General features: G+C 41.9%; 1 protein-coding gene and 1 pseudogene across 2 annotated transcripts in view; both read right to left on the bottom strand.

Annotated features, from left to right (window-relative positions):
* The window catches only part of TAFII59 (TATA BOX ASSOCIATED FACTOR II 59), a 96,893-nt gene that overhangs the window by 36,701 nt on the left and 48,155 nt on the right, over positions 1-12,037 (bottom strand). The gene's annotated exons all lie outside the window — the stretch shown is intronic.
* On the bottom strand, positions 7,886-11,574 carry LOC148018941 (uncharacterized; annotated as a pseudogene).

Here is a 12,037-nt window from a genome sequence, read left to right as displayed (position 1 = left end):
TTCTGCAGCCTAGATATCCAAAAGGCTGCTCCCCTTGTGAACCTGAACGCGTATCCTGAAGTAGACTTCCTGCAATCAAGATGGCCAACATAGTCTGCATCCGTGAAGCCAACAACTGATGACTTCTACTTCGCAAAGCAGATACACAAGTCCTTTGTGCCCTTAAGGTATCTCATGATACCCTTCACCGCTTTCCAATGCTTTTTGCCAAGATATGCCATGTACTTGCTAACCACTTCCACCACAAATGCAATGTCAGGACATGTAGCAACCATAGCAAACATCAAGCTACCAACAACTAAAGCATAACGAATCTTGGCCATCTCAACATTCCATCATCAGATGTAGGCCAGTCATTTGCACTAAGTTTCACATATGGAGGTAACAATACACCAATGGCTTCCCCCCCTCCCCCTCCATATTAAAGCGCTGCAAAACCTTAGTAGCATACTCCTGTTGTGACTGATAGAGAAGACCATGCCATTTGTTCCCCTAGTATACGTATGCCAAGCCAAGAATATGATTGGCCTCACCAAGATCCTTCACATCAAAGCTACTGTGTAGGCTTTGTTTCAAGGAGTCCAATGCATGAACATCCATGCCTACAATCAGCATGTCATCCACATACAAAACCAAGAGAAGAATCCTGCCATCACATGCATTCTTAATGTATAAGCAAGGATCAACCTAAGATCTATGGAATCCTTGAAATTACATAAATGTATCAAATTTATGATACCATTCTCATGGTACCTATTTCAACCCATACAAACTCTTGTTGAGTTTACATACCATGTATTCTTTCCCCTTTACAAATGCTGCATATAAGTCTCCTTATGTAGATCACCATCTAAGAAAACTGTTTTTATATCCATTTGTATGAGTTCCATATCTTCATATGCAACCAAGCCCAAAATGGTTCGCAAAGTAGTCGTTTTGACTACATGAGAAAAAATTTCATCAAAATCTATTCCATGTTTTTTATTGTACCCTTTAGCAACTACTCATGCCTTGTATCTTGGCAAAGAACCAAAAGTGACTTTCATTTTGTAAAACCATTTGTTGTTGGGAATAAAGGCTCACCGTGCCTTTTACGGTGTTCGAATGTGAACGCACCCTTACACTCTTGTACTTTATATATTATCTAAACCTAAAGTGGTACACATGTCATTGTACCAAATACTGATTATGTAGTGCACGCACTCCTTCAACCCACTCTTCTTTTTGCACTCAATTTGCATTGTACTCTATCTTGATCCTAGCAAGTGCTTACAAACTGGTATCAAAGCGAGGAGCTAACGAGCTGGTCAGCTGTCACACGCGAGCACCTGACAGGTTGCACGTGCAAACAGGCGAGCAACTGATGGGTTGCGCAGGTCAAACTAAATACAGCAATCACAAGCGACAGGTCGACATGCAGCACACAGACCAGACAGAAGGCAAAGACAGAAAGCAAGAGTCACGAGCGATAGGTCGACATGCAGCATGTAGATCAAACACTCCTAGTCGACTGGTAAGGCGGGTGACACGAATGCAAAACTAGTGAAACATGGGTCTTGGTCGGTTGGTCAAACGGGTAACACGAATGCACAGGTCTTAGTCAACACCAAGAAATGCTCAGTTATGGCGACTACATGGTCACATACGCTAGATACATACAAAGAATACAAAGTATCACTTTTGGAGCTATTGGCAACAATATGAGAGCCCTTATAAATTTTCCATTTGCTATCGTCATCTAACTGCCTTGTGCTTATCAAGCTCTTCTTAAGCTTAGGTACATGCCTCACATTATGCAAAACAAACACAGAACCATATTGAAATTCCAATTTTCCACTGCCAATATCTACAATTTTACATGCATAGTTATTTCCCAAGTGGACAACACCACATGCACCACCATTGTAGTCAGAAAACCACTCATGATGTGATGTAACATCAAAAGATGCACCTGAATCTAGTATCCAAGTGTGTATGTCATCATCAAAATCTACAATCAATGCATATGCACTCAAAGAAAAACAAGGAGTATATCACCGTCACTGTAATTCTCATGAGTAACTACATTTACCTCTTCTATCTTCACACTACTTTTCTTTGCAAGTTAGCTGTCCTTTTTTTCAGCCTTGTTGTCCTCAATGTTTTTGCTTTTGCCTTTCTCTTTCTTCAATTGAAAACAATCCCCTTTGTAGTGTCCTTTCTTGCCACAATGATGACACTCCACATTTTTGCCACAAGACTTGCTGCATGCTCTATTTTCAGAACTGCTCTTTTGCTGAAATTCGCCCCTAATGTGCAATGTGTTATAAGACTTGTTTGCTGAATTATTTTGCCTGTTGGGTTCTTCCATCAGCAAAGAACTCTCCACATCAAAATATGACAGCTAATCATTTGAGTTACTCAAGACTATCCTGAAAGTATCCCAACTTTCAAGCAAAGTGCATAGCAAAAAAGTAGCCTTGAACTCATCATCAATGTGAAAATCGAAAGCAATCAGCTAACTGAAAATTGACTTGAACTCATTTAAATGTACAAACATGGTTGTACCCTCCATGCGCACATCCATCAACTTTTGCAGCAAACAAACCTTGCTAGCTACACTTTTTTTAGCATACAATTCTTCAAGTCTTTGCCACATTGCATATGCAGAATTCAGCTTCTCAATGTTAAAGAGCAAGTTGTTTGACAATGAGAGCTCTATGGTAGAGCATGCAAGCTCATCCAAATCATCCCACTCTTCTTGTTCCATACATGCTACTCTTATTCCCTTCCCTTTGATGGGCTTCACATGTTTCTTTTGCACAAAGACATTGTAGCATTGTTTTTCCAATATTGCAAAATTGTATGCACCCTCAAGCTTCTTGATGTGCAAAAGGTTGCCGCTGTCACTGTTTCCAGCCATGATTTGCAGCACTAAATTGACTCAAAAGTCAGCAAATGCAAACCCAAATGTCACACAAATGACCACAGTACATTGCAAGTACCAACTAGTAGTGAAAATCAAGAAATTGCAAAACTTCAGATCTGCAAATTGATTTGTAGAATTAAAGAATGTCTGCTACTGCACTCCACAAGCAATTACAGACACACTTATAGGCCATGCACCAATTACATGTGAAATCCCCAAAATTCTACTCCAGTTTCTGCTCCAAATGCATTCTCAGGCAAAATGTGACGATTTCGGTCAAAAGCCCCAAATTTTCAAAAGGCAAATCTGCCCACATTGCATCAATACATGTACCCAAGTGCATATACCAAGTAATTCTTGCATAAATTGATGAAATTCTGCAGAAGCGCCAATTTGCTCGGGTCGGTTGTGCACAAATTTCAATGAAAGTGACAAGATTTCACTAAAATGTGAAAAGCCCCAAATTTCCCAAGCAATTTCTAAGTCAAATTGTCTTGTTCTACATCAAAATCCCCAAACCCGAGAAAAGCCCTGATTTTTCCGGTCGAAATTGCACATTCGGCATGGGCATGCGAACCCCAGTCAATGGAAAGGAATAAATTGCAGGAAATAAAAAAGAAAATTGACAAAAAAACGTCCATCGAATCTCTGGCATGACGCATTGACCTGTCACCTACTCGTGTGCACCGCGAGCTCGTTGGCCATTGCCTAAGTTGGCATATCGCTTGACTACACCCTTGTTTGCGTGTCAACTACCTGCATTAGGCACTCGCGTGCACACCTTACTACGACCCCGTCTGCATGTGGAGTATTGGACCTGCGCTGCTTGTGGCATATCGCCTGACAGTGCTTGGTCACAGCCCATTGGCTGCTCGCCAAGCCAGCCCACTTGGACATGCTAACCTACCTGCTTGCCAAGCCGTTGCCTCCTCACCCAGCTCACGCCTATTCACTGTCTTGAGAAGCATGCACTCCTAAGCTACCTCTTGCCCGCTCTGATACCAGTTTGATGGCAAGTGCACGAGGATTGAGAGAGAGTGCTAGTGAGATATGCACAATGAGAGGGAGTGAGAGTAGAGTGAGGAAGAGAGCACAACATTCAATGTGTGGGTACAATGACAAAGAGTACCACTTTAGGTTTTACAAGTGTAAGGGTGCGTGCTCACCCAAACACCGTAAAAGGCACAGTGAGCCTTTATTCCCAACACATCAAAAGTGCCTTTCTAAACCGTTACTTGGAGAAAAAAGTTTATATGGAGCAACCTCCTGGCTTTTTTTCCACTGATCGAAATGACAAGATATTTCACTTGTGTAAAGCTCTTCATGGGCTGAAGTAAGTGCTAAGGTCTTGGTACCACAAGATTGACGACTTCTTACGAACTCATGGATACCATTCTACCCCCAATGATCCAAATCTATACGTGTGCACCACAACCACACAGGTCTGTTATATCGTATTGTAAGTTGATGATATACTCCTCACTCGCTCAGATTCTACGACAATAGCAAAAATCAAGGAAAAGCATTGTGCTACATTCGAGATGGCCAATTTAGGTTTGTGGTCTTATTTCTTGGAAATGGAGATTGTTCAATCTAAGGAAGTATCTTTCTGTCACAACCAAAGTACACCCTATAGTTGGTGGAATAATATTGCACCGATCAGACACAGCCAGTGGCCGCGCCTCTTGATCCCACTGTCCATCTGCATAACAATAGCTCAAGTCAATCTTTTCATTCTCACACTTATCGCTCCGTTGTAGGAGGTGCACCTATAATTATGGACTAACTTATGGTCATGGTTTATGATTGAAGAGGTACACTTATTCTAACCAAGTGGGAGATCTTGACACCCTGCATTCCCATGGCCACTACCTCTATGCCTTGGGCACAGCGCACACCTCTTGGGCCAGCCGTAAGCAAGAGACAGTGGCGGCTTCCATGATCGGGTAGAGTATCAAGCTCTCTTCGATGGTACCACTAAGGCCATCTCTCTAAGAAACTTGCTGGCCGCGCTTCAATTTCCTTGTGAGGCACCTACAATTGTCTACTACAACAATCAAAGTACCATTACCCTTTTAGGCAATCCAATCATCACACCTCAAACATGGCACGTAGTGGTTCACTTCAAATTCACTAGAGCGCAAGTTGAGCTAGGCACTATTCACCTAGAGTTTGTACCTTCCATTGACAATTTTGGAGATATTTTGACAAAGGCAATCAACAAGACGGTTCTACAATTCCTTCTACCTCAGAATAAGCTTGGGTACACCCTCCTCCTCTTCTTCAAATTCATGAGGAGAGAGTGCTTCCCTCTTACTTTTCCTTCTTTCATATTGAAAGGGGGAGGTTTTCTTCTCTTGATAGTGATAGTCATGATGCTTACAATTTTTCACTCTCAAACATTTATTTACTTTGTATTGTACACTACGGACACTTATAACTTCATCCACATTGTCAAGATGACATGATTGTAAAGGGGTGCTTTGGCAAGGAAACAATTCCCCTGCGAAGACATTGTCCAAGTAGCACTGTTACTTTGCATTCTGCATGAGCATGAAAATTTGCATCTTCCTTTGCATTACCCCATGCATTGGCATTTTGTTCATATATATGTACACCTAGTCTCTTTACGGTCAACCTTAGAGTGGTCAACTATGGATCCAACATACTCGTGGCATTGCACATGGCAGTCTCCAAAGACCGTTTTTTTTTCCTATGCTTATATGCTCACTTTTCTTATCTTGATTGCTCACCCATCGCATGGCTTCTCTCTCCACATATTCTCCATATGATTGGCACACACACACACACCCCCTTAAGTAGTCCCTAAGCACTTATCCTAGTAGTGTTTAGAATAGTTTTGCTTATTTTATGAAGGTAGTGGGGCTACCCATCCTTATTTCTCGTACCTTGGGGCAAAGTGACTCAATGGGACAAACACTGATTTGAAACCCTTACTTAATGCTAAATCTTCTGGCACACTAAAACAAAGTCCTCCCAAAAGAAAAAAGGTCCATTGTTGATTCCATCCACCTTTGCAGGACTTGCTAGGTCCCGAGGCAGCCAACGAGCATGCTTGGTTCAATCCCTCGCCTCTCTAGGGTGATCGCTTGGATTCCCCTAGTAAGATAACCATCGTCTCTGTAGTCTTGGTAGGTCACTTGGCAGCCAATGCGCACCCTTTGCATGATGCCTTGGCTGCCTTAGGATAGAACGCCTTGGGTTAAAAGAAAATAAACAAAAGGGCTTATTTCTCATGGCTCAATTTTGGGCCTGAGAGGGGATATTGAGCTAAAAATACATTAGCCTAACTTAAATAGTCCCAAAACACGCCTAATTAAGAAAGAGAGTCACTTGTGAAGCCTCTATTTTGATGGAAAAACTTTGGATGCACATTGGAGGCCATTCAATCCTTGGGCATAAAAGTCTTTTCTTAAGATTGCTCTTAGGGTGCATGTGAGAGAAACTGGAGTGTCTATTCTCTCATTCACATGAAGATTCATGGTCAGCTTAGTAGACGAGAATTAGAGCAGCTAGTCTACTGCTGCACTAACTTACGCATAATGAGGGCTATGATGAGCATCAATAGTCCAAAGCAGATAAACACTTAACCATAAAATTTAAAATTTGTTGTTTTGAACTTTAAAGTTTATACTTTACAATTTAGACTTTAGTATTTACAATATTATGTGCATTGTATAGATGAATGTTGACACATCCAAGTTGACGAGCGCAACTCTTTCGAGTGTATATCAAGAGATGGATGACAAGGATAAAATGATCTTTGCGTAGCTCTATAGAGAGCTTATAGCAACAGATACTCGTGACACTAGCAATCAATGAGCTTGTGGGCAAGCAATTCAAGTAGGTGGTAGCAAGAGCATGGTTATTCGATGCCCTTTGACATTGAGGAGGGGTGGTCCAAGTGGCTTGCAGACATATATAAGGCAAGGCTTTAGTAGCTCCCATCCCACACCTCATGATAACACCCCCCCTTGCCTACACAGCTAGGGCCTAGGGGGCCATCATTTGATGATGATGGTAACCTCATCAATGAGGATGAGTATGAGAGTGTCTCACAATCCAATGCCAAGGAGTCATCTTTAGGCTCTTGATGAGCACTCAAATGGTTCTGATGATGATGATGATGACGATAGTGATGCCTCATTATAAATTCATAGGCCTCTCTCTTTTTTGTATCGACTATCATTGTATCCACATGCCACTATAATCCATCATCCATGTACGTACTAGACTCTTAGTTGTATCACATGTTGCGGGCAGTGCATGCAACCCCAAGGGCCACCCTCATATATTCATCTTATTTTGTAATGAAATGGCTATTTTCACTTTAAACATGTGTTCTATCATTTTATGATTTGTGGTTTTTTTTAAATCAATTTTTTTTTCTACTGATATCATACCGTACCTTATAACATAGTTGATAACATACGCCTCATACATTCATACGTGTACAAGTATGAAAATGTGATTGAAGTATGATTCATACCCCTGAGCTAAATCATATGTGCCCTAATATTTTCTTAAAAGACTAGAAAAATATAAGAATGATAAGTTGAACCTTAATATAAATTGTAAACATTTCAAGACAGCTTACACTTTGAAAAACAAGCATAAAAGGCATTGAAATTTCACAAGGGGACTATAGGAATTTTGAGATTATAATCAGCTCACTAAGATCCCAAAATGTCATCACTCATGATACATCATAGTACCCTAGACTCTATAGAGACGACCCAAGAGACTAATGAGACAAGGGTCAAGACTCCAGATATTGTAGACTTGTTGTGGCATGTGCTACTCAAGTTGACTCACGAGTCATTTTCATCTCCAGCATTATCCTCCTCATCTTCATTATCCTCCTCACCCTCACCCTCATCCTCATCCTCATCCTATGGCACTCAATGCACCCATTGTCACAACTGTTGAATTCTCATCATCTTCCTCTCTCATTTCCTACAAAGAAAGCAGTCTTTCATCATCCTTTTCCTTGTTTAGCATTTTCAAGATAACTTCTATCTTCTCAAATCCTCTTTCTTTCAATTTTCTTATCAGACGCAAATTGGTGTGTATAAAAACAAGCTTCTCTCTATTCTTTGGCTTAAGCTTGTTCCTTTTCTTTGTATGAATCAAAGAAAAACTGCTCATAATTCTCTCACATGATAAAGCACAAGTGCCTTGAGACAATATCCTAAGTGCCAAGTGCTGCAAATTTGGTGTCTCTACCTCAACAATTCCCCACCATTTGACACCTTGATGCATCCTCTTCTCATCCTTTGCAATAGGATGAACAAATACACCTAGCTTAGACTTATCAAGTTCATCATAAAACTCCCCTTGAGCACTTACATCATAGTTTGAAACATGTTCAACTACATCCATCTAACCCTTACTCACCTGCCTATCACTGTCAGGATTCTTTGCTCTCCAAATAGAATGGAGTGCAAAAGCAACAGCATGCAATGGAGAGTGCATCATGTTCCATTGGTCTATACAAAGTGCCTTGACTTGTAGCTTGGAAGCATCAAAAACCTCAAGACTTTCAATCTTTTCTATCGTGCAATCAGTAAGCTCATAGTCTCATACACCAACCCCATGTGGCACCCTCTCTATCAGCAATATGAAAAATCTTTAAAATTGGAGCACATAGATTCACAATCATCTTGGCATTGGTCCAAAATGAAGAACCTAAGACAATAGATGAAACCTGCAAAACCTTGGTACTTTTGCTTACTTTCTCTCTGCAATACTCGTCACTAACAACCATGCGGTGCAATCCATTGAAGACTCTCATCCAACATGTTTACCGAATTGTAATGGTTTAAGCAATTCTTTTGAGTGGAACTTTCTATACAAAGCAAAAACTGTGTCTTCTCATGTGACAAATGTCACTACCTGCACACCTTCTTCCAAAACAAGCTTTGTTAGAAGTGCACCAGCAATGGAAGCATAAACAACATGCTGAAATAAACTGCTAAAACACAAGACAAGAGAATGAATGAATGAATGAATACAAATACAGATGAGAACTCAGATGTATGCTAGGGAAACGGAATCCATATCGAACACGAGACAGTAGCATACAACAGTGAGTCATTGGCTGTGTGGGCACCCTGGCACCGGCTCCTCTCTCCCCAGAAGAATCCACAAATGATGGCTGAAGTACACCAGAGGAGGAGCCGCCCCAGCAATATATAGGCATAAAATGGGGGGAGTAATAAATGCAATCGGCCAGCATTTAATGCTTCCCAGCCCTAAAAAGGGCACCAAAAAATGCCAGAAAAAATACTACAAAAAGTCCATAGCCTCTGCAACATAGACTCGCACCTGAGCTGACTAATCTGCTAACACCCTCTCTTCGATCAGGGGTGATCTGATACAATACAATACTACAATGATGGGGAATCATAAACTATACAACATAGAATCACAAGAAGGACCATGGATATCCAAGCAGTGAGTGACCAGCCCACCATCAAGATGCCTCCGAGAGTATCTGACGTCAATGTCAATCAGAACAGCACCACCGGAAAATAGAGAAGAATCATAGCAGCTCTCTGTGTTATGTCACCTATGTCACTCAGGACATACAAGACCAATCTACCAAACATGTCTTTGAACATGTGACCATGGAATCCCCGCCTTCGGCTAGAACCACCAAAGCGTCCCTAGACGAAAGCCTCCCGCTCTTTGTCAAGTAACCAGCCCGTCATGAACCTGGATGTCAATCCTAGCTCCAAGATTTGTACCTGCCAGACTTCGGTCGATGCGTTAGGGATATCCCTCTCTGGATCCTGTGCATCCGTATAGACATATAGATGAGACACGGCTGCCCCATCTCACCACCCTTTCACACTCCCTCTCTGACACTGGAGAGTCATGAGGGATGACTGCATCACCACCACTAGAAAGCAGCTGAGAAAGGGCCCACTAACCCCTTCCCACGATCCGAAGAAGAGGATCCCTTCCACACCTTGGACTTCGCCTTGGCTAGAGAATCCAAATCGGAATCTGAGGCAAAGGAGGATTCGTCGAAGGAGTCGGCATCCCGCTTCATCTTCTGCTCCTTTTTCTTCCTGGAAGCCACTAACTATTTGCAATCCTTCATTAAATGACCTTTCTTGCCACAGTGGTAACACTGGGCCTTCGACTTCATCTTGGAACCCCTCTTTGAAGTTGCAAGAGCCTCACCTGAACCTACATGGAGCGTATCATCAAGGAATGTGCAAGGAGGAGCCATCTGGAGAGGATTGAGAAAAGAAGTAGAGAACAGAAGGAATTGGGAGAGGGAACTCAGCCAAGCCACGAGCACAGACTGCAAAAAACAAAAGTGACATGCAGTATAACCCAAAAGCTAATCAAAATAAGGTAAAATCTGCTGCAAAAAGTCAAAAAATCAGTTCAAATCTGCTAGAAACAGCAAAAACGGCTTGTTCTGCCAGTCGCCCAGCCCCGAAGAGTGTTGTAAACAGCAAAACGCAGGCTGCACACTGCCTAAACAGGTGTAGGGAACTGTCGCCAACAGCCTGATGAGGAAAACACAAGCAGTAAGAGATGTTGGACAGGCAAGCCATGCAGATGCTGATCAAAACGCAGAGTATGGAAGCCAAAATCTGGTTGCAATCAAGTTCACAGCAGTCGCTAGGGCAGCAAAGGGATAAATCAGTCCTAAAAGCAGCAATAAAACACAACACAAGGTGTGCACAACCTAAAATCTGATACCATGTCAGAAGTGGTGCAGCAATGGAAGCATAGACAACATGCTGAAATAAACTGTTGAAACACAAGACAAGAGAAAGAATGAATGAATAAACACAAACATAGATGAGAACTCAAATGTATGCTCGGGAAATAGAATCCATATCAAACACGAGACAACATCATACAACAGTGAGTCATTGGCTGTGTGGGCACCCTGGCACCGGCTCCTCTCTCCCTAGAAGAATCCACAAATGATGGCTAAAGTACACCAGAGAAGGAGGAGCCCTAGCAATATATAGGCACAAAATGGAGGGAGCAATAAATGCAGTCCTCCAGCATTTAATGCTGGTCGGCCAGCATTAAATGCTCCTCAGCCCTAAAAAGGGCACCAAAAAATGCCAAAAAAATATTACAAAAAGTCCACATCCTCTATAGCACAAACTCACACCTGAGCTAACTAATCTGCTAACAATCTTCACCCAAGAAAGCTCTCCAATATCCTCAAACAGTAAATCAAGGCAATGACATGTGCAATAGATGTAAGAAATGGTTGGCAACTCTTGCTCAACCAAGTGACCAACACAAACACAATTGGTTGCATTATCCGTGCACACTTGGACTACGTTTCGAGACTCCACTTCAAGAATGGCACTCTTAAGAATTTCAAAGATATACTCTCCTGACTTGTACTCACCACTTGTATCAATTGGTCGCAAGAATGTGGAACCAAACATGCATGAAACCATTACATTGATAATGGGTCAACGACATGCATCAAACTATCCATCACAAACAAAGCTACAGCCATATCTTTTCCATTTCTCTCTAAGATCAAGCAAATCTCTTCGCGCACATTTGACCTCATCATCCATCCTTTTAGTGTGCAAGTGATAGTACAAAGGGGCCTTGAAGCTTGGACCAACATTTCCAATTGCCTTCACCATGTAAAGACAGCAAGGACTCCTCACCTTTCAATGAGGTATGTCCTCTGCATAAAAGAACCAACGACAAGCGATTGATGCCTCTTTCCTTGCTTGTATGTCCCAACTTTGAAACAAGGGGCCTTCCCTAGCATTAGCTTTGCAGTTTTTAGGCATCATTCCATGAGCATCACTAGCTTGAGAGGAACAAGCAACCACATTGACACTAGTAGTTCCTCATGTATCTCCCAAATCAAAAACCTTTGGATCCAATGCATCCTGTGAACTCATCGGAGCACTTACATGCTATCTACGAACTGCATCTTTTACATCTTGGGGTGCACTAGAACATTTATCAACCCCAAATCCCTTCACCCCCAGACGTAGGCACGAATGCGAGTGGGGCCACCATTCCATGTGTGTGGTTACACTCCATAGTATGCTATCCATTCTTCCATTTCTGCAATTCAATGACAAATTGCCACTC

Source organism: Lygodium microphyllum, chromosome 20 (genome assembly GCF_053477565.2).
Source record: "Lygodium microphyllum isolate KBCC chromosome 20, Lygodium_microphyllum_v1.1.10, whole genome shotgun sequence".
Taxonomy (NCBI): Eukaryota; Viridiplantae; Streptophyta; class Polypodiopsida; order Schizaeales; family Lygodiaceae; genus Lygodium; species Lygodium microphyllum.
The sequence above is the reverse complement of the archived record's forward strand: the minus strand, read 5'-3'. Positions and strand labels throughout refer to the sequence as shown.